Genomic DNA, 26,682 nt, shown 5'->3' on the forward strand with positions numbered 1-26,682 from the left:
CGAGACGTAGATGGGAGGATAATATTAAAATGGATTTGAGGGAGGTGGGGTGTGATGATAGAGACTGGATTAATCTTGCACAGGATAGGGACCGATGGCGGGCTTATGTGAGGGCGGCAATGAAACTTCGGGTTCCTTAAAAGCCATTTGTAAGTAAGTAAGTAAGTGTTACACAACGCAGAATTGCACGCATTGTATTCTTTACCTAACATAATTAGGAATATTAAATCCAGACGTTTGAGATAGGCAAGGTATGAGTGAATCCAGAAATGCATATAGAGTGTTTGTTGGAAGACCTGAGGTACAAAGACTTTTGGGGAGACCGAGACGTAGGTGGGAGGACAATATTGAAATGGATTTGAGGAAGATGGGATATGATGATGGGGACTGGATTGATCTTGCTCGGGATGATAGGGGCCGATGGCGGCTTATGTGAGGGCGGCAATGAACTTCCGATTCATCAAAGGCCATTTTTAAGTAATAATAATAATAATAATGATAATAATAGTAATAATAATAATATTAATAATAATAATAATAATAACAATAGTAATAACTGTACCCTTTGTAAATCAGCTTTATTTAACCCAGTTGTATACAAAAATCCAGTCATGAATGGACCTGTAGGCCATTACAGAGAAGAATATTAGCCTATTCACAAATAATTTCTCTTCTTATTCTTTCGCAGGTTACAACTTCAAAGCTAATATTCCGTATTTCTTTGAAACGATTAAAAAAGGAATGCTCTTTTTTCTGTACATCTTGATTACACAACTTTTAACACTATATCACTTCGGAAAATGTATTGTGTGTCTTTCACGTGTTAAATTTTATTATCTCTTAACACACAGCTCAATTTCAGAACACACACACTCTTTGATTCCACATTACACTACACAAACACACCCCCACAGGAAACAAAACAAAAGGCGCCAAGACCAGCAACAGCCAGTTCTGAAGATGGCCAATAGCAAGCCGAAACATGTTAACAAAATAATAAAATTTAACATGTGAAAGACACACAATACGTTTTCCGAAGCTGTTTTTCTCGTTTCTTTTGCAGAAATAGCCAATTTTAGCGAAAATTCACGACAAATTTAGTGCCATAACTGAGTCACATTTGTGAAAAAATCTACATATATTTCTTAGTATATTTCATAGCCACATTTCATGTTTGCCACTAGCTACAAAAGACAAATGGACTCTGTAGGCTATATAACAGTTCAAAGTGTGACGTAGAAACTGTAGTGAAGTCAAAAGAAATCGCATGGAAAGGGCAAATTTCTGAAAAATGTACATTTGATATGATATAACCGATTTGTACGAAATATGTTTGTATTTCATCAGTCTCAAATTTGTCTTTATAGCTATATAGCATCTCCCTTCTGGTTTGGAAGCAGTTGTAAAAAAAAATGTTCATTGAGTACTGACCGAAAGACCTGATTGACAACTACAACGTTTTTGAGAAAGGATGGTAGAAGAGACGAAGACGAACTGGAAAAATATTCAAGAAATAAAATGCTGTAAAATAGTTGGTACAGATGGAATTGTTACGTAAACGTTTGAAAATGGAAGTACTGTCTAAAGAATTGAAATGTTTATCTAGTTAAAGGTGAGAGTATCCCAGAAGAGTGGAATATCTCATATATTTCGTTTATTAAAAACACAAGCATGACCCTAACAACTATAAGAGAATTAGTGTCATTTATTTTGTGAGTAGGATTTCCAGTAGGATAGTGAGAAAATAATTGAAATCATATATACAGATGAAAGTGAAATAATCCTGAAAGTATAAATAATCCTGAAAGTCTCATTCTTCTTATTCCATTCAAGGATTAGGCCTAAGGCCTGTTCCGATCTCAAAGGTCTACATACAGATTTATTCCCTATAGATTGAAAATCTATTATTTTTCTAGGTAACCTGTTGCTGTCCTTCTATATAAAATGAACTTTCCAGTTCTGTTTGGGTTTTTATAAAATATCAGCCATTGTAGTGATCTGTAATTATTCTCTTATCTGTTCATTTGGTATTCTGTCTAGTTTGGTACCTCCTTTAACATCTCTTAAAAATTTCTTTTCTGCTGTTTCTATGTGGCTTCTATCTTTCTGTCTCATTATCCAACTTTCACTTCCGTATTACATTACAAGTACAGCTACAGGGACACCATTTTATTTTTACTTCAATTTTTATTGTACCTGAGTTTTTGAATGTACTTCACTCCCACCCCTTCTACTAATGAACTTCCAACTGTCCTCCACACAGAACCAAGGCTGCGTACTATAGTAAACAGCACTGAGTTAGTGAGTATAGTACGTTCCAGAAATATGTTCGCGTTTTCCAGTGACGAAAGAGCTTTGAATATTGAATCATATTTTCGCACAGGTACTGTCGTCCATTTGCCTACGTCGCCGATTTCCCCCACCTGCTTCTGCTCGCCCCTCTGTAAAAGCTGGGCTGTCTTAGCTCTTTTCTGAAAACATTAATTTCTGTTAGGAATTGGACGTCTACGTAATATTATACAACTGTTTAAAATGACTTAAATAAAAGGGCCTCGTTAAGTAATTACCTGTCACGTGATTTACACCCTTTCTACGATCCTGCGGCAAAACCACTTGGACGGACAGTAGATAGCATGTCTGAGTAATTTTATCTGTGCGGGTCGGGCAGAAGTGAAGATTGAATATACAGTACGTAAGGTACTGTACTCTTTCATAGAGAAGGTACAGAGTTATTTCAACATGAGTTACTAGTACGAAGGACGAAACTGGTAATTGGAATTAGGTGTAATGGTCTATAGTGCGATAATATGCACAAAAGAACTGAAGCCTGTATCTAAATGAACGGCCACCATTTTCAAAAAAGTGTTTAAATATCCATATTATGATTATTTTTTCAATTTAACTTCATTCTCTACATTGTACGCTAATGTGCTATAGACAATGTAATATGCAATGCATAATGAATACGTTCGCATGGATAACTCAGTTCGTGAGCAAAAACACTTATTGTTAATACAGTACTGTATTTTGATTTAAAAAAACCTAATGAAAATTGCCGAACTCAAAATCGCGATATTTTCTAGTTTACGTAAATGGATGAACTACTCTTCCTCTCTCCTATACGTAGTAAACTGATTTCTTTGTGTCTTACTCCAGTATCATCGAACTCCAGTCGTGGAAGGGGGTAGCAAACTGTGTTTCCGGTTCTCTAAAGGTATAGCCAAGTTAATATTAAAAATGTTAGTAAAAGCAAAATGATGTCCCTGTATAACCTTATAAAACTTAAGCTGTGTTTCTTTCACAAAGCAGAGGTGCAATGGAACAAATTTTTCTTTGAAGCAGATTTTGAACTCCATTTTCTCTTCATTAATAACTGAATAATCGTCATATCTTTGTCAAACCAATTTGGTCTCGTCAGCACCATTTTTATTTAAAAAGGAAATAATCGCTTTCGCTTTCCTTGAAGTACACAGATCATAAAGCGGTGTAGATAAAAAAAAATCCTCTCGAATGCGGTAGTACCGCGATCATTATTAAAGCACACAATTTTATCGACAGCTACTCTTCTCCCTCCACATCTGTGGACTCGACTGCAAACACTGGAAAGGCGGTAAATTCGTTCAATTGTGAAATTAACTCCTTCAGAACAATTTGACTCCAAATTGCTATTACTTTATTTCTAAATTGGACTGAAGTTTATTTAGCGTTAACGGTGTTTGTTTAAAAGTTTTTTCTAGGTAATATTTCTAGCATCTACTCTAAACTCGAACAGATCGTGAAGAACGCCAGAGCTAGAATTCTTGCCGCTAAGTCGCGTGTTTCAGAGAAAATAATCAGATAAGAGTTTTTTTGCATGTTCTATTCAATTTCTTTGTGGTAAACAACTTCTATTTCCTGAGCCGTACTGATTGATTTATATTTCGCATCGTCCAAGAAATTACGCGACTTCTTCACAGCCTCACGATGCCAAGATAACTTCACATCCTCACGGGATAATTGATTAAATGTCTTTACTTAGTAAAACAACTTACTAAAAAGCACCTTGAATACCGCGATGCACTTAGTGAATGAAATAACATGCAATGTCGACACAAAAGTTCCCTTGTATTTAGCTGAATATGTTTGTCATAATGAGTAATCGGTAAACATAGGAATTTTAGGCACTAACAATTACAGTTTCAGGAGCCCAAAATATAGATAGGTAGATAGGTAGATAGATAGATAGATAGATAGATAGATAGATAGATAGATAGATAGATAGATAGATAGATAGATAGATAGATAGATAGATAGATAGATAGATAGATAGATAGATAGATAGATAGATAGATAGATAGATAGATAGATAGATAGATAGATAGATAGATAGATAGATAGATAGATAGATAGATAGATAGATAGATAGATAGATAGATAGATAGATAGATAGATAGATAGATAGATAGATAGATAGATAGATAGATAGATAGATAGATAGATAGATAGATAGATAGATAGATAGATAGATAGATAGATAGATAGATAGATAGATAGATAGATAGATAGATAGATAGATAGATAGATAGATAGATAGATAGATAGATAGATAGATAGATAGATAGATAGATAGATAGATAGATAGATAGATAGATAGATAGATAGATAGATAGATAGATAGATAGATAGATAGATAGATAGATAGATAGATAGATAGATAGATAGATAGATAGATAGATAGATAGATAGATAGATAGATAGATAGATAGATAGATAGATAGATAGATAGATAGATAGATAGATAGATAGATAGATAGATAGATAGATAGATAGATAGATAGATAGATAGATAGATAGATAGATAGATAGATAGATAGATAGATAGATAGATAGATAGATAGATAGATAGATAGATAGATAGATAGATAGATAGATAGATAGATAGATACTTCGCACGAGCCTGTACAGCCATTCGTGCTGTAACTATGCACAGTTTGAATCTTCAAAGAAAACGCAAATAATAGTACTAATAATAAAATAGTAAAACAACAGTTATTATTATTACTACCGTTATCATTAATTAACACAATTACAACTAATCTAACTTCAAACCAAATATCACAAAAATAATGAAAATAAAATAAATGTAAGATATAAAAAGAGAGAGAAAAAAACAGTGAAACATATATATATATATATATATATATATATATATATATATATATAAACAATTCAATTCCTTATTGAGACTGCACGAAATAATCCAACTAATAAATATAAAGGTAGTACATAAAAAAAGAAGAAACATACACACGCGATAAAAAAACACAATAATTATAAAAATAACATTATCCACTAATTCCTTCATCATTCCAACACTAATTAATAACTCTTTCCCTTATTTTCTCGGCTCCCTCCCCCTCCGCCAGTTCCACCCTCAGCTGTCGAACTTTTGCCATACATTTTCCCACATTATTTAACATATTGTATGTTTCCAAGTGCCCCCTGCTAGATGTAGTGAAGGACTCTGGCAGGAAAATATTTAATAAATTAGGTCAATGTAGAACGAATATTACACACTTTTGTCACTGCCAATGTGGCGCTATAAACCAATTTTCAATACTTTTATCACAACCACAACACATTTAAAATCTTACTGTACCATATACAGGGTGTATCTAAATTGGTGTCAAATATTTCGGAGATGTTCGTAACACAAGAACATTACAAAAGGTTCATATGAACATTGGTCTCAAAATAATTTATTTCAGAGTTACAAGACAAAATTTAATGTTACAAAAATTGTTCGAAGTGGCTTCCTCCTGATTCGACGTATCCCCTAAACCTGCGTTACATGCTCTGGCGTACTCTGTTGAAAATTCCTGGAGTGTTTCGTATTTCGTGAAATCCAGTTTGGACACGCTCTCAGAATATCAACATTAAGTACAGGAGTCGCATAAACGTGGGACTTTAAATGTCCCCAGACGAAGAAATCCATTGGATTCAAATCAGGCGATCGAGCAGGCCATGCAATGAATCCCCTTCGACCAGTCCATCTTTGGGGAAATTGATCATTAAACAAATTACCAACTATCAGACTGAAATGAGCTGGAGCAGCATCGTGTTAAAACACATTCGTTGGATGACGCCCAGAAGCACATCATCAATTAAATGATGCAAATCATTTCGTTCTGTTCACTCACAGAACACATTTCCTTCTGATTTCTTCGCTCTATAAAATACAAACAAACAAAAAACCATCAAATAATCAGCGGTCTATGAAGGGACAAATCCTTTAATAACTCCCTAACGAATGGTTTTCAGACCCATGTTCTTATTAACTTTTTAAATTGTTTTGATGTTAAGAACACGTCCCCTAAATATTTGACACCAATTTATATACACTCTGTATAGAGAATTATTACTACATTAACACATTTAGTATATCACAAAACATGTGAAATGTAATTATTATGAAAGCCGCCATTGCTTCTTCTTCAAATTAATAGTATTAGTACGATTCACTTCCATTAGATGGAAACCGACACGATTGACAGAGCCGGCAATACATGAAAACGAAATGATACTAAGTGTGAGGAATGTTACTACTGGTGTGTAGTATTATGTGACAGATTAGGTTAGGTTTGATTAGGTGTGTATTATGTGACAGGTTAGGATAGGTTTGATTAGGTGTGTAGTATTATGAGAAAGGTTAGTTAAGGTTTGGTTAGGTGTTTATATTATTACTATGTTGGCAACACTGAAAGCCACTGTTACATTAAAGAAATATGGTGGTATCCTTCGTTCATGCACGACGATTTTCGTATATAAGTAAGGTACGTATTTAGGGTGGGTTTATAGCTCTCACAGTGATCACATCAATTATCTACTACTCAATACCTTCAATGCAAGGCATTTTGAATGTATTTTGTCAAGTTCCTGTAACTGCCGGGACATAAGTAACATTTACCATAAATTATTCTTATTATTAGTCGGCCTGGGCGGTGCAGTCGGTAGAGTGTTGGCCTTGTGTGCCCGAGGTTGCGGGTTCGATTCCGGCTCAGGTCGATGACATTTAAGTGTGCTTAAATGCGACAGGCTCATGTCCGTAGATTTACTAGTATGTAAAACGAACTCCTGCAGGACAAAATTCCGGCACACCGGCGACACTGATATAACCTCGGCAGTTGCGAGCGTCGTTAAATAAAACATAATTTATAATTTTTAATAAATTAGCCTCTAATTCAGTAAAGTTAAACATTTTAGACATTAATGTTTCCTAAAATGATACACTAAAATACAAAAAACTTTACAGGTAGATATAAAGAGAGAGAGAGAGTTAAACAATTTCACCTTTTCTTATGAAGTTGATACTCAATTGCGTAGTCATTTTTATTCTTCATTAGCTGCACAGTACATCACCACAATTTCATAAGGGTCAAGCTTTCCTACAGTAACATTTGCTATATACCTATTCGTACACCGAGGTTTCATCTACAAAGGCATAAAACATAAGAATCACCTATATCCTCTCGAATGGAAGAAACAGTTTAATTGTAAATACTGTCTTACTTACTTACAAATGGCTTTTAAGGAACCCGGAGGTTCATTGCCGCCCTCACATAAGCCCGCCATTGGTCCCTATCCTGAGCAAGATTAATTCAGTCCCTACCATCATATCCAACCTCCCTCAAATCCATTTTAATATTACCCTCCCATCTACATCTTGGCTTCCCAAAGATCTTTTACCCTCAGGTCTTCCAACTAACACTCTATACGCATTTCTGGATTCACCCATACATGCTACATGCCCTGCCCATCTAAAACACCTGGATTTAATGTTCATAATTATATCAGGTGAAGAATAAAATACATGAAGTTCTGCGTCGTGTAACTTTCTCCATTCTCTTGTAAATTCATCCCTCTTAGCCCCAAATATTTTCCTAAGCACCTCATTTTCAAACACCCTTAACCTCTGTTCCTCTCTCAAAGTGAGAGTCCAAGTTTTACAACCATACAGAACAACCGGTAATAACTGTTTTATAATTCTAACTTTCAGTTTTTTCTAGAGCAGACTGGATGATAAAAGCTTTCCAACCGAATAATAACAGGCATTTCCCATATTTAATCTGGGTTTAGTTTCCTCTCGAATGCCATTTATATTTGTTACTGTTGCTCCAAGATATTTGAATTTTTCCACCTTTCCAAAGGATAATTTTTTAATTTTTGAATATAAATTATAAGCGATAGCATTGCAATCAATGCTTGGAGTGTACTCTTATAACCGATTGATTGAAATATTTTTCTTAAAACAAAACTCTGTGAACTTATGTAATTACGTTTCATGAAAATTGAAAGTTAAGATCTGTAATCATTTTTTGCTTTCTCTTAGAGGAAGAAAATATACATTTGTCTTAAAATTCGATGTCTAGTAATCAGTAAGGCACTGATGTCGGAAGGATGAATTTTGTGCCCCTATATTCGATTAAAATTCCTAAGTTTTTGAAGGCATCTAAGAACTACTTACAATATCATATCTCTTGTCGTGGCTTCTTATCTCACTGTTGCCTAAATAACATCCTATATCTGCCTAGAATAAGAACCGAGCAGCAAAACAATTTTTATTTTTGATATATTTTTTGAGAAAATGTTGCATATATTTCTGTATCCACTTTCATTAAAACTCCACCCTTAAGGGGAGAGGATAGTAATTTTTAAAACTTTTTTCTTATTTGGTGTAAAATATTAATTTTTTGTATGTAGAGAGCTCATGGCTATAGCAACTCAACAAAATATAAATATTTTGAATAAATTATTTGGGAGGCAGATTTGAAAAAAAAAAATGTACCCAATGCAGGATTTTACTAAACTCGATATATCTAAGCCATTTTTAAAGATAAATTCAAACACTATGTTACAATTTATTTGTAAAAGCACGCTATACAAACTGTCTGTAACAGAAATTTGATATTAGTTCCTACATTTGTAAAATAAACAATTAAAATGTAATAACATTTTTTTTTATTTTCTTTCTTGCAAACAGAGAGACTTATTTTTAAAATGAAATCAATTAGGGAAATTCCGTTACAGAGAAAAGTTTCCTAGTAGTCTAGAGAATGTGTATGCTAAATTTCATTCGTATATCTTTAATAGTTCAAAAATTATATCGATTTTTGTCTGGCTATGTAGCGAAAAAAGTAAAGTTCCAGAAACAGCAATCAAAGGGGTGTGATTTAATAATCCAGAGCGCAGGAACTTGAAAAATGGCGTCTCAACATCCAATAAGGGCACAGATACCCACACAATGTTATACAATGTATTCCACACACATCACAGAGTATTTTAAAGAAAAATTTGGTTTTGAGAAAAAAATGAAGTTCCGGAAACAACAAACAAAAAGGCGGTGTGATTTAAAAATCCAGAGCGCAGGAAGTTTAAAAATGATAAGGGCACAAATACCCACAAAATATTATACAATGTATTCTGCACATATCACAGAGTATTTTAAGGAAAAAAATTGTTTTTTGAAAATTTACTCATTTTTCACCAAAAAATACCATCCTCTTCCCTTAAGTGTGTGAAATCGACATACTTTAATCTTTTTTCTTGTAATACGCTTTCTAATATTCATAACTGTCACGGAATGCGTGTTAAAAAGACTACACAATTGACAACACGATCCCGAACAAAACAAAATATATCCGATTTTGAACTGAAAGATCATCAGGGTCAGAGGAAAGAGACAGCAAGATAAGAGGGACATAGTGACCCTTGCTGCAATAAGCGGTAGGCCGAAGGTGTCACAAATTCTTTGGCTATTACAGTTAGACTATGCATTGAACTTTGAAAGGAAGAAAATTAAGAAAGGACATGTTTTCGCGCTGATCAAACAGTCAACATTTAAACAAGATGTTAAATAATTAATGATGTATGCCAACACCATTTGTGAATCGTAATATTCAAAATATTGTATATATTGGTTAGAAAATTCCTGAACTCAATCCCTCTTAAATTCACGAATTTCCTCTGCATCTGATACAACTCCCTCTGCGCCCTCTCTGTTTTACACACATGGACTGAAAACAATGGTACACAGCAGTAGCATATCCTGACGAGTCCACATGGGGATGTGATGAATATTTAAATATATAAAACAACTGCTGGATGTGCTTTTGTTGTGGCAGCAAATTACGTAGTTTAAAGGAGTAACTTGCGAAGTATTATAAATTATTCATCCACAATGCAAAGACTTTAAAGACTAAAGCGTTAAGTGATGCAACACATCATTCGCACCTATTGAGCGTAAACCATTGTTGTTGAATAATCCTATAGTATATTGCGACACTAGGTTGGTAAGTGCTCTATAACAGAGGCGAGGAAGAGTTTGAGAAAACTAGGAGCTTGTGCCGATTTTTTTAAATTCCCGAGTCTCTGTTATGCACTTAACGTCCGTGTATCGCATATTCCTTTTTGCACAATCACAATTTATATACTTATTTTATTTATTATATATTTTAGTTACTTTTGTTGACGTCGTACAAAATATTGTCCAATATTCTTTTGAGAAGATTAACTCCATATGAGCCGTTCAGAGCAGAAGTGGTGTAAGTCAAAAATGGGTAGGCCTAATGAGGGTTAAAGTAAACATTCTGTAAAATACAGCGCAAAGTAGCAATTGATATTCAATTTATTTAAACTATTAGTAGTCAGTGGATAGCACGAAGGACATATTAATTGCTACTTTGCGCTGTATTTTACAGAATTTTTACTTTAGGGGAGAGTCGAGTAGTATCGGACATCGGGTAATATCGGACAGTGAGTTTCTTTCATCTACCACACGATGATAGTACCTGATTGGCATGCTTACGTTTCTGTGATGTCGCATAGAGAAACGTAACCATGTCATTCAGGTACTACCATATGGTGGTAGATGAAAGAAACGCACTGTCCGATATTACCCGATGTCCAATACTACCGGACTCTCCCCTAAACCTCATTGCCCAATTTTGATTTACACCAGTTTTGCTCCGAACGGCTCATATGTAGATGAAATTATTGAGGATCATCAGTGCGGTTTTAGGCGTAATAGATCGACCATTGATCAGATTTTTTGTATTCGACAGATATTGGAGAAAAAATGGGAGTATAAGTGTACACTACAGCAGTTATTCATAGATTTCAAAAAAGCATATGACTCGGTTAAGAGAGAAGTTTTATATGATATTCTTATTGAATTTAGTATTCCGAAGAAAGAAGTTCGATTAATTGAAATGTTTCTCAGTGAAGCTTACAGCAGAGTCCGTATAGGCCAGCTTCTGTCTGATACCTTTTCAATTCACTGCGGGATAAAGCAAGGAGATGCACTGTCACCTTTACTTTTTAACTCTGCTCTAGAATATGCCAATAGAAAAGTTCAGGATAACAAACAGGGTTTGGAATTGAACTTCTTGTCTATGCGGATGACGTGAATATGTTAGGAGAAAATCCACAAACGATTAGGAAAACACGAAAATTTTACTTGAAGCAAGTAAAGATATAGGTTTGGAAGTAAATCCCGAAAAGACAAAGTATATGATTATGTCTCGTGACCAGAATATTGTACGAAATGGAAATATACAAATTGGGGATTTACCCTTTGAAGAGGTGGAAAAATTCAAATATCTTGGAGCGACAGTAACAAATATAAATGACACTTGGGAGGAAATTAAACGCAGAATAAATATGGGAAATGCCTGTTATTATTCGGTTGAGAAGATATTGTCATTTAATCTGCTGTCAAAAAATCTGAAAGTTAGAATTTATAAAACAGCTATAGGCCTATTACCGGTTGTTCTGTATGGCTGTGAAACTTGGACTCTCACTTTGAGAGAGGAACAGAGGCTAAGAGTGTTTGAGAATAAGGTTCTTAGGAAAATATTTGCAGCTAAGAGGGATGAAGTTACAGGAGAATGGAGAACGTTACACAACACAGAACTGTACGCATTGTATTCTTCACCGACATAATTAGGAACATTAAATCCAGACGTTTGAGATGGGCAGGGCATGTAGCACTTTTGGGCGAATCCAGAAATGCGTAATATAGTGTGTTAGTTGAGAGACCGGAGGGAAAAAGACCTTTAGGGAGGCCGAGACGTAGATGGGAGGATAATATTAAAATGGATTTGAGGGAGGTGGGGTATGATGATAGAGACTGGATTAATCTTGCACAGGATAGGGACCGATGGCGGGCTTATGTCAGGGTGGCAATGAACCTGCGGGTTTCTTAAAAGTCATTTGTAAGTAAGTAAGTAAGTATTGTAATTATTTATTAATTTTGAACTGAATAATTGCCTTTTTTGTAATGGCAATGTGTAATTTTCTAGGTGACCGTGCATTTATATTCTTTTGTTTTATTTGTTGGATAGATCTGTCTTATATATGCATTGTTCAAATAAATGAAAAGTTAGCGCAATATACGAAATTGATTTGTAGGAATATTTTGTACCAAAGTTTTAAATTGAAAACTTATTATGGATTATATGAACAACAGTTTTGATGATAAAGTAGATAACAAAATTAAAGACGCATTCAGAAAGGATTGGAGTCATATTTGGCTGTTAAATCAATATAAAGGTATGAGAAAGCATACAGTTCTTTTAAAAAGTTGGTAATTGATAAAAAAATTAGTATTCATGAGAAAACAAACTTCACGTTCAATTTTAATATTTATAAATAAAGTTACAGTTTGTTCTGTCTGAGTTCTTGTTCTTTTTTTAATTTACAAGTGACTGTATGTCAAGTTTGTAGAAAATTTACTTACAACACGTGTTGTAAGTAATTTACTGATGTGTTGTAAGTAATTGCCATCGTTTCCGTGGTAACCATTGAACGTGTTGTATCTTCAAGTTTCATGACATGCAACAATGATGGTAAGTATGCAAAAAGAGCACGATTGTGCATAAAAATAATTACAGTTTGAAACGAGAAGTTCATTCATTGCTTCTATGTTATCCTACACAGGCACAACATTATTACCTATATTTAAGGGTATGAAATCCTGGAATCCAGAGGGAATTTCCCCTCTTGCCCTTCCTTCCGAAGCCTATTTCCCCAGTGTTATTGTGCTTCACATTGCTGAAATATCATGCTTGGTTTTATTTCTTCACATTGAAGAACAACATAAAAGTTTTAATACATCACCTTAATTACCTGAGTTCACAGAGTCTTGTTCTGAGAAAAATATTTCAATCATTATTTTGGTTATAAGAGAGTGCACTCCAGGCATTGATTTTTAGAGCTATCGCGTATATACAACAATTCTGGGAATCAGAATTTCTTGCGGCTGACTAGCGAGCTCTGCCGAGCAGTCTTGGTTGGGATTCATCAAGTTAGAGTGTGACCAGCAGTTTAAATACTAATGGTCGGCATGGTTGTGTCTTCGGGTGAAGTTCCTCAACTGACTGTCGGCTTCTTATTGGAAACAGTGTAATGCAGTGTCTCCGAACCTTTTTGACTGACGACACACTTTACTGAACGCCCACTATATCGCGACACACTTATTTTTATTAAAAATAATGATATAATAATAATAATAATAATAATAATAACAACCAGTGCTTTTCGTCTGGAGATAAAGGTGGTGGAACTCTGTGTAGGATATTTTATAGCGGACGGGGAGATGATTACTGTTCACTGCATAGGCGGAGTTATGAGGGGACATGGGGGGACACTGCCCCCCCCCAAACTTGACCGAACTCTTTTTTTTTCTATTAACGTTAGAATTCAAAAGATTTTTCTTGCTTTTGTTTATGATTAAGTTTCTGTGCTTAAATTAACAAATTAATGTTTTCAGAACATGTGTCTGGACTATAATATTTATTTTGAATTGTTGAATGTATAAGAATTTCTATACCTCATTTGAGGAATGGAATCGCTACAACGTTTTTTGTATCAGCCTGTACTCATGTGTTAGAAGTCTGCAGGTGTTCAAGTAGCCACTTGGAGATGTATGAATAACATACTGCACAACAATGCAGAAAAAAGAAAGTGATCCAGGTATAATGTGTAAACTTAAAGACGAGATTAAATAAAATAATTAGAATTTACATTTCATATGATATCTTGCTTACTTTAGATAAACAGATAAAGTAAATGTAAAATTGTCCACCGCTGTGAAGTAATGGTTAGCACGTCTGGCCATGAAACGAGCGGCCCAGGTTCAAATCCTGGTTGGGACAAGTTACTTGGTTGGGGTTTTTCCTTAACCAATTGAAGCAGAATTGTTGGGTAATTTTCAGTGTTGGACCTCGGACTCATTTCGCCATCATTAATTCACATATCATCCATACAATAGCCCGGGTTAAGTTCACGGTGCGGCGTGCTGAACTTGTACAAGAGCGCGGCCATTCGGTTACCCAATCATTCACAGAATAGGAGTGGTAAGCACAATAAGTCTCAGGTTGTAATGTAAGCCTTTGGGTCCCTCCTCCGTACAAGAGGAAAGAAAAGTAAAATTTTCTGTATATTTTGTTACAATTTTACTTTATTACAATATCTTTATTAAATGATCATATTCCGATATACTGCACCAAGGTCAAGTTATAACGGGGGGAGAAGATCAATTATGTTCCCCATAACATTGTTATATCGGGATTCTATGGCTTTGCTCTGCCCCCCCCCCCAAAGGAAACTGTTCTCTCTCCGTCTATGGTTCACTGCACGGGAATTTTGTCGTTTTTAACCTCCTTTTCGTCGAAGATCTAAGTGGAATTCAAAGAAAAATAGCTAATATTAAAAACATAGTTATTCACACATATGTCGGTGTCTGAATACCGTTCCAGAGCGTCCCGTCAGAAAAGAGCACTAATAACAATTTCTATGTAGTGTCGGACATCCAGTGCTGTAAATAGGTCGATGTTGACACGCAATCTAAAAAAAAAAAGCAACTTGAGTGGCATTAGAAATAAAAAAAAAAAAAAGGTACTGTATGTGTCAAAAATCTCAACCTGTCTATTCTCAATGTCCGATAAAATAGTTTTATTATCGTTTTCGGAAACTCACCTATTTAAATTAATGTAAAGTCTGCGCTTGGTGGGTTGCATACAATTTCTCTATATGTGGCTTTATAATTGACAGGCCAATACGTAAATCATCTTCAAAATGCAGCAGTCTGTTGCTTTGTTTAGAGTTCACTATTTCATGGTAGAAAATGCTGATTCACATAAGTATGACGTTAAAAACAGCAGTTCTAAATGCCTTTTTAGTTTATTCGGCACCATAGACTGATTTGACAAAACATTTCCGCATATAAGACACTCGAGATTTTGTTTATATTCATCTGCACGCCACGTAAAAACATATTGCAGTATTTATCACTATAATATTTACGAAACGCAGTACGTTTTTGCGAACCCTGAAGGGAACTTTCGCTCACATTATTTGAATTGGCATTACTGTCATCTAACCCAGAATTTAATTCTGATTGAGTTTTTTAATTAAAAATTTGTTCATAAAAATCTAAACAAAGCACTTTTGATAAAAATAATCGCTCTCACCCCTCACACGTATATACTGCACCTGACCAATATGTTCTAACGATTCTAAACTCTGTTTATTACTAAGTGGGAAGACTAAATGAATTACTAAGCATTGTTGATGTTCACTTTCATTTGAATTATCGCCAGGCAGAAAAATTAAACTGAGCACAGTTGCAGGTGTTCACGTTTCATTGGTAAAGTCTGCCTCAAAATAAAATGTACTATATCAAAAGACTTCGTTGTAAATAAAAAATGCGCTGTAAAGAGACTTCCTGGATGGCATAAAATTTATTTTTCAATTCCAAAATTTCGCGACACACTCCATGGCGCTGTGCGATACACCATATTCTCATTTTTATGCGTGTCCTATCCCAAGTTGTTGCTAATGAATCACAGAATGCTTGTCTATGAAAAAGAAGCTTCGACACTAAACATACGGACGTCACACAATGATGTTGACGAGGATTCCCCTCCGTAACCAGTTTTATTGCTCAGCCACGCTGAAATAGTGTAAGAAGCAAGCTTGTTTTCTGTGATCTGGAAGTGAAACATTTTGTGGTTCTGAAATGGAAAATGAAGAACAAGATTGGTAGATGATTATTATATAAATTTTATGTTCATAATAAGTTTGAATTTTTAGAAACGGCATGTTAACTTAAGGGCTGCAAATACGATTTTTTAAAACTATTTATCAACAGTAATCTCACTAGACGTTTTGATTTATCTAGAGAAAATCAAAACTCGAGTGGGATTTAATTGACTATTACACGATTAGAAGAAAGTATATAAAGATTAGAAGTAACGAAGTACTCCAATACATTAAAATATTAATTGACTTACGAAAATACAACTGTCTTCAAATGTATTATTGTACCATCTCAACATTACAAATATTATGCTAGATGCATGATAGATGACAGTAGTGAGCAATGCCTTCTCGTCGAGAAGTTCTCGATCTACACGTATACACAATGGCAATGTTACTAGTCAATAAGGCTTTGTTGATTCAGTTTCATTTTTATTATTAAAACAGTTGCATTCCACTTACTATCCGAATCCCAGTAATCAACGTCACTTGACAGATGATTTTCAATAAATCTTAATATTAAACAATCTCTGATACGTGACTATCCATAATATCATATAGCAGAAGCTATAACATAACCTAACTAATATACTGTACAGAAGTGTTAGAAAAGTTTTAATTAACGGCGATGACATAAAAAATAAACATGAATAATTTTAAAAGGAATAATTATTGAATGTACAATTTTCAAATTTGTATGTGGTTGGTGGTTCAATTGATGTTGTATTGGACGTGTGCGTAATAGAAGTGGAACTCGTTGATTTAGGCCTACATGGTGTATTCAACTTATTCAGGATTTCCGAATGGTGCTCTTCATTTATTTGTAAATCGGATTTCAGAAGATGCATAGGTATGATCAATGATTTTTATTAATTCTTGTTCTTGAATGCCAATGCGAGTCATATTTGAAACTGCTGTGCATCGACTGGAGTGGTTTGTAATTTTCTGTTTTTATTTTTTTTTTGACGTCCATACCAGCGCAGTTTGAAATGTTGGCAAACAAAAAAACAAATGCTAGGGACGCGATAAAATTAAACAAATGCTAGGGATGCGATAAAATTAAACAAATGCTAGGGACGCGATAAAATTGTGCGATAAGCAGCCATGATTGGTTGAAATACGTCCTTTCGTACCGTTTTATTGGTCAAAAGTAGTATGACGTAGTCAGAGTGTAATAGTCAAAGTAAACGTTGACTTATAAGAGCAGGGTCACATTTATTTGTATGTCTGAATCTAGGTTTAAGTATGCACTTTAAGACTAACGTAGTTTCATTTGCTCCTACTGACCGCTCTGCATGTGGTTATTTTTTTTCAGACTCGGAACCGCTACCGGTGATTTCGCGCCGTGATCTATTTCCAATACTTGCCAATTAAAGTGGCGACTTGGATGAAGTATATAGATATGTTTTGAACAAATTATGTATTGAAATATGTGATTCTAATAGTGAGAAGTGCATTCGTAATATTTTGACAAATATTCGAAGTAATTCTAACAGACGTTGGATGCAGTGCCACCGTGAAAAGGATTATTTTCTTTAAAAATATTGTTCTTGGCAGGTCAGAGGTAACAACAAAGATATTTTTGCAGCTAGAAAACAGAAGATTATTTCTAGATTTCGCTCTCAATTACGGCTTCTTATTGACAAGCCGAAACGTGGTGGCCCTGGGACATCAAATGATGACAATACTGCACGTCGGTTTTTTGAAAACCCACAAATTACAGCCAATATTATGGGAATTAATAAGACCTCATTCACAGATTTTCTGTAATTATATGCACCATTTCATGTGGATATTCAATATACAGTATATTGAGGCGTTTGAGAAGTACATCAATGATACAGCCCATTTATATGTACAATTATATCCATGGTACTACATGCCATCCAGCGTGCATAAAATACTGATACATGGAGGAAAAATTGCAGAAACTGCGATACTTCCTATTGGGATGTTATCTAAAGATGCTCAAGAGGCAAGACACAAAGATTTATGAAAGTACAGCTTAGATAACGCTATGAAGTGTTCTCGTGAGAGAAACTTATAAGATGTCCTACACATGTTGTTAGTATCTTCTGATCCCATCATATCCCAGATCAATCGACATCCAAATACAAGAAAATCAAAACTATAAGTTGAGGTAATTAAACTGCTACAAGTACCAGCTGCGAGTGCAAACAACAGCACTGCTCAACTGCAACCCCAAGATGAGGACGACAGTAGCGCTAGCGGGTCCGACACTTCTGGAGATACAACAGACGCTTCAGATTTCGAGTTAGGCATTTTTTTCCGGTTATTATATGCTTATTTAAGTTGTGTTAACTCTCGCTAGTGGTTTTATATTTTATTTTATCCCTCTTAGTATTTATTTTATTACTGTAAATATTTTTGTTTTATCATTGTTATTATTATTATTATTGTTATTATTATTAATGAATTATTTTGTATTAAAATCTTTGTATCATTTCTGTCACGATTATTCTATTATTATTATTATTATTATTATTATTATTATTATTATTATTATTATTATTATTATTGTTACTATTATTTATATCATCAGCATTATTATTTGAACCCTGTAAAATTTATGTAGACTGCTGGACTGTACCCGAGCACGAGCATTATGCTCATTTCGGGTATCTATTCATATGTATTCAATTCAAATGTAAATTGTAAATAAAAATAAAGTAAAGTAAAGATTTCTAAACATGAATCATAAAATTTACTACATATATTACTTTTCTCTTCATAGTAGTCTGTGAAATAATTTCTGTTCACTTTAATTTTTCATTCGCATTAGCTGTATGCAATTTATATTACTGTATGATTTTTTAATAAATAGGCATTCTATACTAAAATAATAATTCTCATACAAATATTTCATCAAATGTCATAATAATTTACCTTCATCTTGCCATTTTCAACAATTCGAAAGGAATATCAATATTAGATTTTGTTCCGGCTAGAGTCGCAATGCGTCCCACTGTGCACTGGTGTAATGCATTTGAATTGTGGGAAGAAGCAACAACATTTCTGACAAGCAGTCTCATAGAGGCAGATAATTTTTTTTTCCCGAAAAACACGATTTGTATGTGGTAAGTTCTGTTTCTAGACTCCCAAAATATGGACTGGAACCACGGACCATCCCCAGCGGAAGTGTCAGAAGCGAATGTTTATTTTTGTCACACATGGTAGTGGTCGAAATCGTTGGCTACATTGGAGAAGCGGCAGAACCTGAAGGAAAACGGAATGGACCGAAAAATCTACTTGAGTGCATTTTGTATCACTAGGAGCTCCACTTTCTTCTGAGAGGGATTTGAACTTGCATGGAAAGTCAAAGAACCAGATTTATGTCTAACGCTACGCCACTGCTATGGAGTTTTTATCTATACTGTTTGGCGTGATATACGCCGTAGCATTATGGAGAATAAACGCGGAACGACGCTTTTGGTAGTACCACATAACGTACCGGAGGCAGTGTAGACGGGAGTTTCCGTCAAACGCAGCATGTGGTTATCGATCAAAGGCCTGAACCAACACCTCACATGCAGCAGCGTCTCTGAATTGCAGAACACACTAGAAATGCCGCCTTATAAATTATGAGCATTATCTAAGTCTCCTTAATAGATTTTGATTCATGCGCAGTACCTTTAGAATTATGTAGTTCCTCTCATTACGATGTTGAAAGGTTATTTCATGCACTTGGAATTTTGTACATTTTTTCTAAACTCCAGAACACGGGACTTCTCGGCCGTGATACTGAACAATATGCGGCGGCACTATAGGCGTGAGTGAACAAAGGCGCCGCCTACATTCAAAATAACAAAGAGCGCCATAATTACGCAGCTTACACGCAAACATTCTCGTGGGGGCAGATAAAAAACTTAAGTTGTTTTCTTCCACCGTGCTAATAAAGTCAAAACAAGTGCTATACAAATTTTGGCCACTCGACCGGAATTACGAGGCCGTGCAGAAAGTAACTTTCCTTGGAACCGTTTACAGAAAGAAATCACAATTTCATGGAAACACTTATTTATTTACTAGCCGTACCCGTGCGCTCCGCTGCACCCGTTAGAAATAAATATAAAGTAATTACATAATTAAAATAGGACATTTGATCCAGGGAGCATTCGTGTTTGATAGAAGGATAAATCGTTTAATATGTTACTTAATTTAAATTGCATTTAAAATATTAAAATGTATGTATTGTATTTATTTATTTACACTGCAAGTGGGCAAGCACCCGGTGGCAGTGGTATATACAATATTAACAATACACAATAAAATGATAAGCAATACACAATAAAATTTACAATACACAATACAATTTTACAACACATATACAATTTTATACACAATATAATAAGAATACACAATACAATTTAACACAGTAATAATAAAACATAAAATAAAATACCTAATTTTACAATACAACCTACATAATTATGTATAGGTCCTACATAAGTTTCAATAGTCTTTCACTTTACTCTCATCTCATTCCCTGTAGTGGCATTATGACGCATATCACTGACACTTTAGCACACATTTCACTGACACTCTGTAACACATTTCACTGACACTATAGAACACATTTCATTGACGCTATAAATTATCACTGATCGGAACTGTTCACTGCACTGTAAAACCATAACTTCACTGACTCACCTCGCTTCACTGATACAACAGTTCAAATAAGTCAAATAATTACATCCTTATGCATACTTATAAACAGAACTACATTTAAACTAAACTAAACTAAATGCGATCATTTTGATCCAGAGAGCACTCATTTGGCGCAATGACAATTCCTTTAACATGTTTCTTAATTGTTATTACCAATTATTATTGGAAAAGCGAAAATTAACAGAAAAATTTTGGCTACAGATTTATTATTATGTTTATATTATATTATATTATGAAAAAGTGTGTTGATAACGGATGTACTCGAATTAGAAAGTTTTTAATTTGTTGTGGGAGCTCTTGAATCTCAGGAGGAACAACTTTTACAACAGCGCAACATAATCTGCTTGGCTCATTACCCAATTTTTTTGCATTGCATTTATTGCGTATGTATTTTATGTATTTTAACACGATTCAATTGAGCATAGTTAAAATTTGAATTATAAAATAATGGATTGCTAAGCTAACGTACTATTACTGCATACTAAATCAATACACTCTCGTTGTTCGTTAATTCTCTGAGATAAATGTTCATAAACATTATTATAAGAAATACAGGAAATGAATATACAGAATAACCTATCAAGTTTTCTGTGCATAAGAAGCTACTTTAATCTTACCTGTCCTCAATTCACTCACAAGTTACTGTAATAACATTATAGCATTATGTCCATCCAGAGAAACTACACTTTCCAACGATGAAATAATAATTAATTATACAAATCGGTTAATTTAGCTTCCGATATTACTTCATACAAACACAGAAACATTGTCTGTAGGCTATGTTTCATAGCTTTCGATTGTTGTGTCCAAGGCCCCTTATAGACGAAGTCATTTGTTTTTTATTTCAATACACCGCCTTAGATGGCAGTGATTTTAATTTTAAAACTCATTTATCTGATTAAATATCAGTCCTATCAAAATTTTTCAGAGAATAAAACTTATCAGAAATCATTGTTAAAGAAACTTTTGTTATGTAACATATTTCACAAAAATCAATAATAAGCGAGATATTTCGATTTATTTAATTCAGGCCCCCTTATAACACCCCTTTTAAATAACGTATTTTGAATGCCATATAGCCTATAATCTAAGTTACAACGAACTTAATTTATATTCCAATTTTCATCGAAATCCGTTCAGCCATTATCTCGTGAAAAGGTAACAAACATACATACAGACAGACAGACATACAAACAAAAATTAAAAAAAAAAAGCGATTTTCGGTTTCAGGGTGGTTAATTATATATGTTAGGACCAATTATTTTTGGAAAATCGAAAATTACCAGAAAAATTTCGGCTACAGATTTATTATTAGTATAGATTTATTATTTTGCTAATAATTGTAACATAGAATATAATATATACAGAAAAAATTAGCTCGCCCCTGAAAGAGTAAACTAGTGCTCAGGGGCGGATTCCTGAATTGAAATTAATAATTATACAATACAATTTGTCTTATGTCTACTGTGCAATTATAGTATATAAATTTAAATTTACAATTTTTCAATTTTTATAAAATCCATACTTAACTTTTTAAATTTAATACTAGAACTATTAGAATTGACAAGATTAGGATATTTAAATATAAATTTGTTTTATATTCTTGGGCCTAAATTACTACTATGATTAAATACTGTAGCAGTGTTGCATTTTGGTTTAAACAATCTTAAAGAATTCATACCTTTTGTTTCATAACTATGAGAATACAATTCAAAATTATTTCGATTGTATGTATGAATTTTATTAATACAATATAATAAATTTGTCTTACGTTAAGTACATTAAAGTCTAGAAACAAATTTTGAGATGGAAAATCAATAGGTTTATGAAGACATATTTTAATTATTTTCTTCTCTAATAAATAAAGTGGATTAAAAATGGATTTAAATGAGCTACCCCATCCTATAATTCCATACATAATTACCGATTGAAATAAAGTTAAATATATTGTACGTAATAAACTTATTGACATGTAATTCCTCAATAAAACAAAATAATATACTATTTTACTTAATTTATTACAAAGGTAATTAATGTGTTGGTTCCATTTTAAATGATTGTCGAAATTTATGCCTAAATACTTAACTTCAGAGGACTCTTTAATAATCGGACATTTACACTGTATAAGACAACAATCAGAATTATGTAATTTAATACTTAATATAGATGTAGGAGGTTTGTTACATTTTTCAGATAATGAGAATGGAATAATTATGGTTTTAAAACATGGCTTTTATGGTTTTATTGAAACAGATACAACAATTGTTGCTCTATTTTCCAACATATTTCCCACTGGAATTGAGACATTTATCATACCATGGAATCAATTTTTGTATCGTAGAAGTCTGCCTCCTGAGATCGGAACCAGTGTGTGACAGTCGTCTGCACCTCTCTGTTGATTCCACATGCCCAACACATTGACTAAGATGTGGCGCACCCGTTTAGTTGAGATACGCATAACCTAGCTAATTTCCCGCACTTTCACTCTACGATCATTCAACATCGTATCGTGGATTTTTTTCTACTGTTTCTTCACTTATTGTTGTTACTGGACGTCCATTACGGGGGTTGTCTTCCACACTTTTTAGACCATGTTTAAATAGTGTCGACCATTTTTCACAGTTGAGAAAGATGGAATGGATTCCGCCAGTATAGCATCCATGTCTGCTTTAATTTCTGTTGGACTCGTTCCCTTTTTTTTTTTACGAAATATTCAATGACATCAGGGTGGTCGATATTTTCTATTTTTGAAAATCTGCGTACAACTCCGAAATTAAACTACAAAAAATTTAGTCAACAGAAAACTATGATTTTTCGTACTTAAACTAATGTGAAATGGCTGGTAGGAATGGTGGTATTTTTTATACGTTTTCAATGCCATCTATATATCAGGTCACGAACTTTTGAAATGCATCTCGTATTACGATAAGTGGAATCTACACGAATTCCCTTAAACCGGGGCTACTTTGATATGGTTTTAAGAGACAATTTAAAGCAGTTTTTGTTACTTTCGTTACATATAGTAAGGCAGTAAAAAATTTAGGGGTATATTTAGATTCAAATTTAAATTTTCAAAGTCAAGTGACCTACATATGTAAGAAAACTTTTTCCATAATTCATTCCCTCAAACACTTAACCAATGTTTTACCTCTCAACCTTAAAAAGAACCTGATCCATACTTTAGTGATGCCCCACTTCGATTATTGCGATTCTTTATTCACGAATCTAAATACTGATCTTGCCCATAGACTACAGCGTGTTCACAATATCTGCGTTCGTTTCGTTTGTAACATTAGAAAATTCGATCATGTAACACCGTCACTAGAATTGTTGTCTTGGAGTCCACTTAAAGAAAGAAGATTCTTCAACTCTCTCTTATTACTATTTAAAATCATCCACACCTCCACACCCTCTTACCTAGCATCTCGTTTTGTTTACCTTTCACTACCTCGAACCCGGAACATGTACCTTCTCTCTATTCCTCTGCACAGAACATCATTCTACTCATCATCTTTCAGCATATCTATTCCACGCCTCTGAAATTCTCTCCCTGATCACGTCAGAGACTGTCGGACAATATCAAAATTCAAATTTAAATTAAAAAATCACATTCTAGTTCGTGGAATTGCTTGTTGAACACATGTCAGGTTGCGCAACTTCACCTTAACCCGTGACATATAGTAAATATTGTAACTATGCTGTTGTAAAATTGAAAATTAATATGTAATGTATTTATTATTATTATTATTATTATTATTATTATTATTATTATTACTACTACTACTACTACTACTACTACTACTACTACTACTACTACTACTACTACTACTACTACTACTATTATTATTATTATTATTATTATTATTATTATTATTATTATCATTATTGTCAGTTATCAATATCATCATTGCTATCTCTGTTTTCTTTTTGTTGTATTAGCTCGATGAGAGCACTATAATGTACTTTTGACTCTGTTGACCCTCTATAGGGCTTTAACTTAATTTGTATCATTTTCATCAGTGTTTGTATTTCTTTTTTGTATTTATATGTGCTATCTGGTAGGATGGAAGAGAAGGCCTTATGGCCTTAATCCTGTCAGATTAAATAAATAAATTATTATAATGCAAATGTTCCTTAGGCTATTAATCTATAATGGTGTAATTTCTATATATTAACACTAAATAATAAGAAACGCCCTCCTTTTCGTGTAAATGTAGCCCCGTGTTTTGTGGTACTTTGATATGGCATTTGCTTCCTTTGCAGTTCAAAGTTGATCCTCTCTATGGCCTACTTCGACATGAACTTTCATTTTTAAAATATATTAACTTAAGAGATGGCATAATCATACCTTATTTTGGATTTATTTTTACTTTATTAATAACTAGCCGTATCCGTGCGCTCCGCTGCACCCGTTAGAAATAAATATGAAGTAATTACATAATTAAAATAGGACATTTGATCCAGGGAACATACGTGTTTGATAGAAGGATAAATCGTTTAATATGTTACTTAAATTAAATTGTATTAAAAATATTAATATGCGATCATTTTGATCCAGAGACCACTCATTTGGTGCAATGACAATTCCTTTAACATGTTTCTTAATTGTTATTACCAATTATTATTGGAAAAGCGAAAATTAACAGAAAAAATTTGGCTACAGATTTATTATTATGTTTATATTATATTATATTATGTAAAAAGTGTGTTGATAATGGATGTACTCAAATTAGAAAGTTTTTAATTTGTTGTGGGAGCTCTTGAATCTCAGGACGAACCAAGATCTTGAGGACGAACAGCTTTTACAACAGCGCAACATAATCTGCTTGGCTAATTACCCAATTTTTTTGCATTGCATTTATTGCATATATATTTTATGCATTTTAACACGATTCAATTGAGCATAGTTAAAATTTGAATTATACAATAATGGATTGCTAAGTTAACGTACTATTACTGCGTACGAAATCAATACACTCTCGTTGTTCTTTAATTCTCTGAGATAAAAATGAATATGTTCATAAACATTATTTTAAGAAATACAGGAAATGAATATGCAGAATAACCTATCAAGTTTTCTGTGCATAAGAAGCTATTTTAATCTTACCTGTCCTCAATTCACTCACAAGTTACTGTAGTAACATTATAGCATTATGTCCATCCAGAGAAACTACACTTTCCAATGATGAAATAATAATTAATTATACAAATCGGTTAATTTAGCTTCCGATATTACTTCATACAAACACAGAAACATTGTCTGTAGGCTATGTTTCATAGCTTTCGATTGTTGTGTCCAAGGCCCCTTATAGACGAAGTAATTTTTTTCTATTTCAATACACCGCCTTAGATGGCAGTTATTTTAATTTTAAAACTCATTTATCTGATTAAATATCAGTCCTATCAAACTTTTTCAAAGAATAAAACTTATCAGAAATCATTTTTAAAGAAACGTTTGTTATGTAGCATTTTTCACAAAAATCAATAATAAGCGAGATATTTCGATTTATTTAATTCAGTCCCCCTTATAACCCCCCTTTTAAATAACGTATTTTGAATGCCATATAGCCTAAAATCTATGTTACAACGAAATTAATTTATATTCCAATTTTTATCGAAATCCGTTCAGCCATTATCGCGTGAAAAGGTAACAAACATCCAGACAGACAGACAGACAGACAGACAGACAGACAGACAGACAGACAGACAGACAGAAAGACAGACAGACAGACAGACATACAAACAAAAATTTCAAAAAAGCGATTTTCGGTTTCAGGATGGTTAGTTATACATGTTAACACCAATTACTTTTGTAAAATCGAAAATTACCAGAAAAATTTTGGCTACAGATTTATTATTAGTATAGATGTAATAGAGTCAATGTGAATGAACTGGTGTATAGGATGAAATCGTAATGGA

General features: G+C 33.6%; 1 protein-coding gene across 1 annotated transcript in view; it reads left to right on the forward strand.

Annotated features, from left to right (window-relative positions):
- Positions 1 to 26,682, forward strand: part of LOC138713707 (beta-alanine transporter-like) — a 1,405,169-nt gene that overhangs the window by 19,481 nt on the left and 1,359,006 nt on the right. The window lies entirely within an intron of this gene.

This window comes from Periplaneta americana, chromosome 14, assembly GCF_040183065.1.
Source record: "Periplaneta americana isolate PAMFEO1 chromosome 14, P.americana_PAMFEO1_priV1, whole genome shotgun sequence".
Taxonomy (NCBI): domain Eukaryota; kingdom Metazoa; phylum Arthropoda; class Insecta; order Blattodea; family Blattidae; genus Periplaneta; species Periplaneta americana.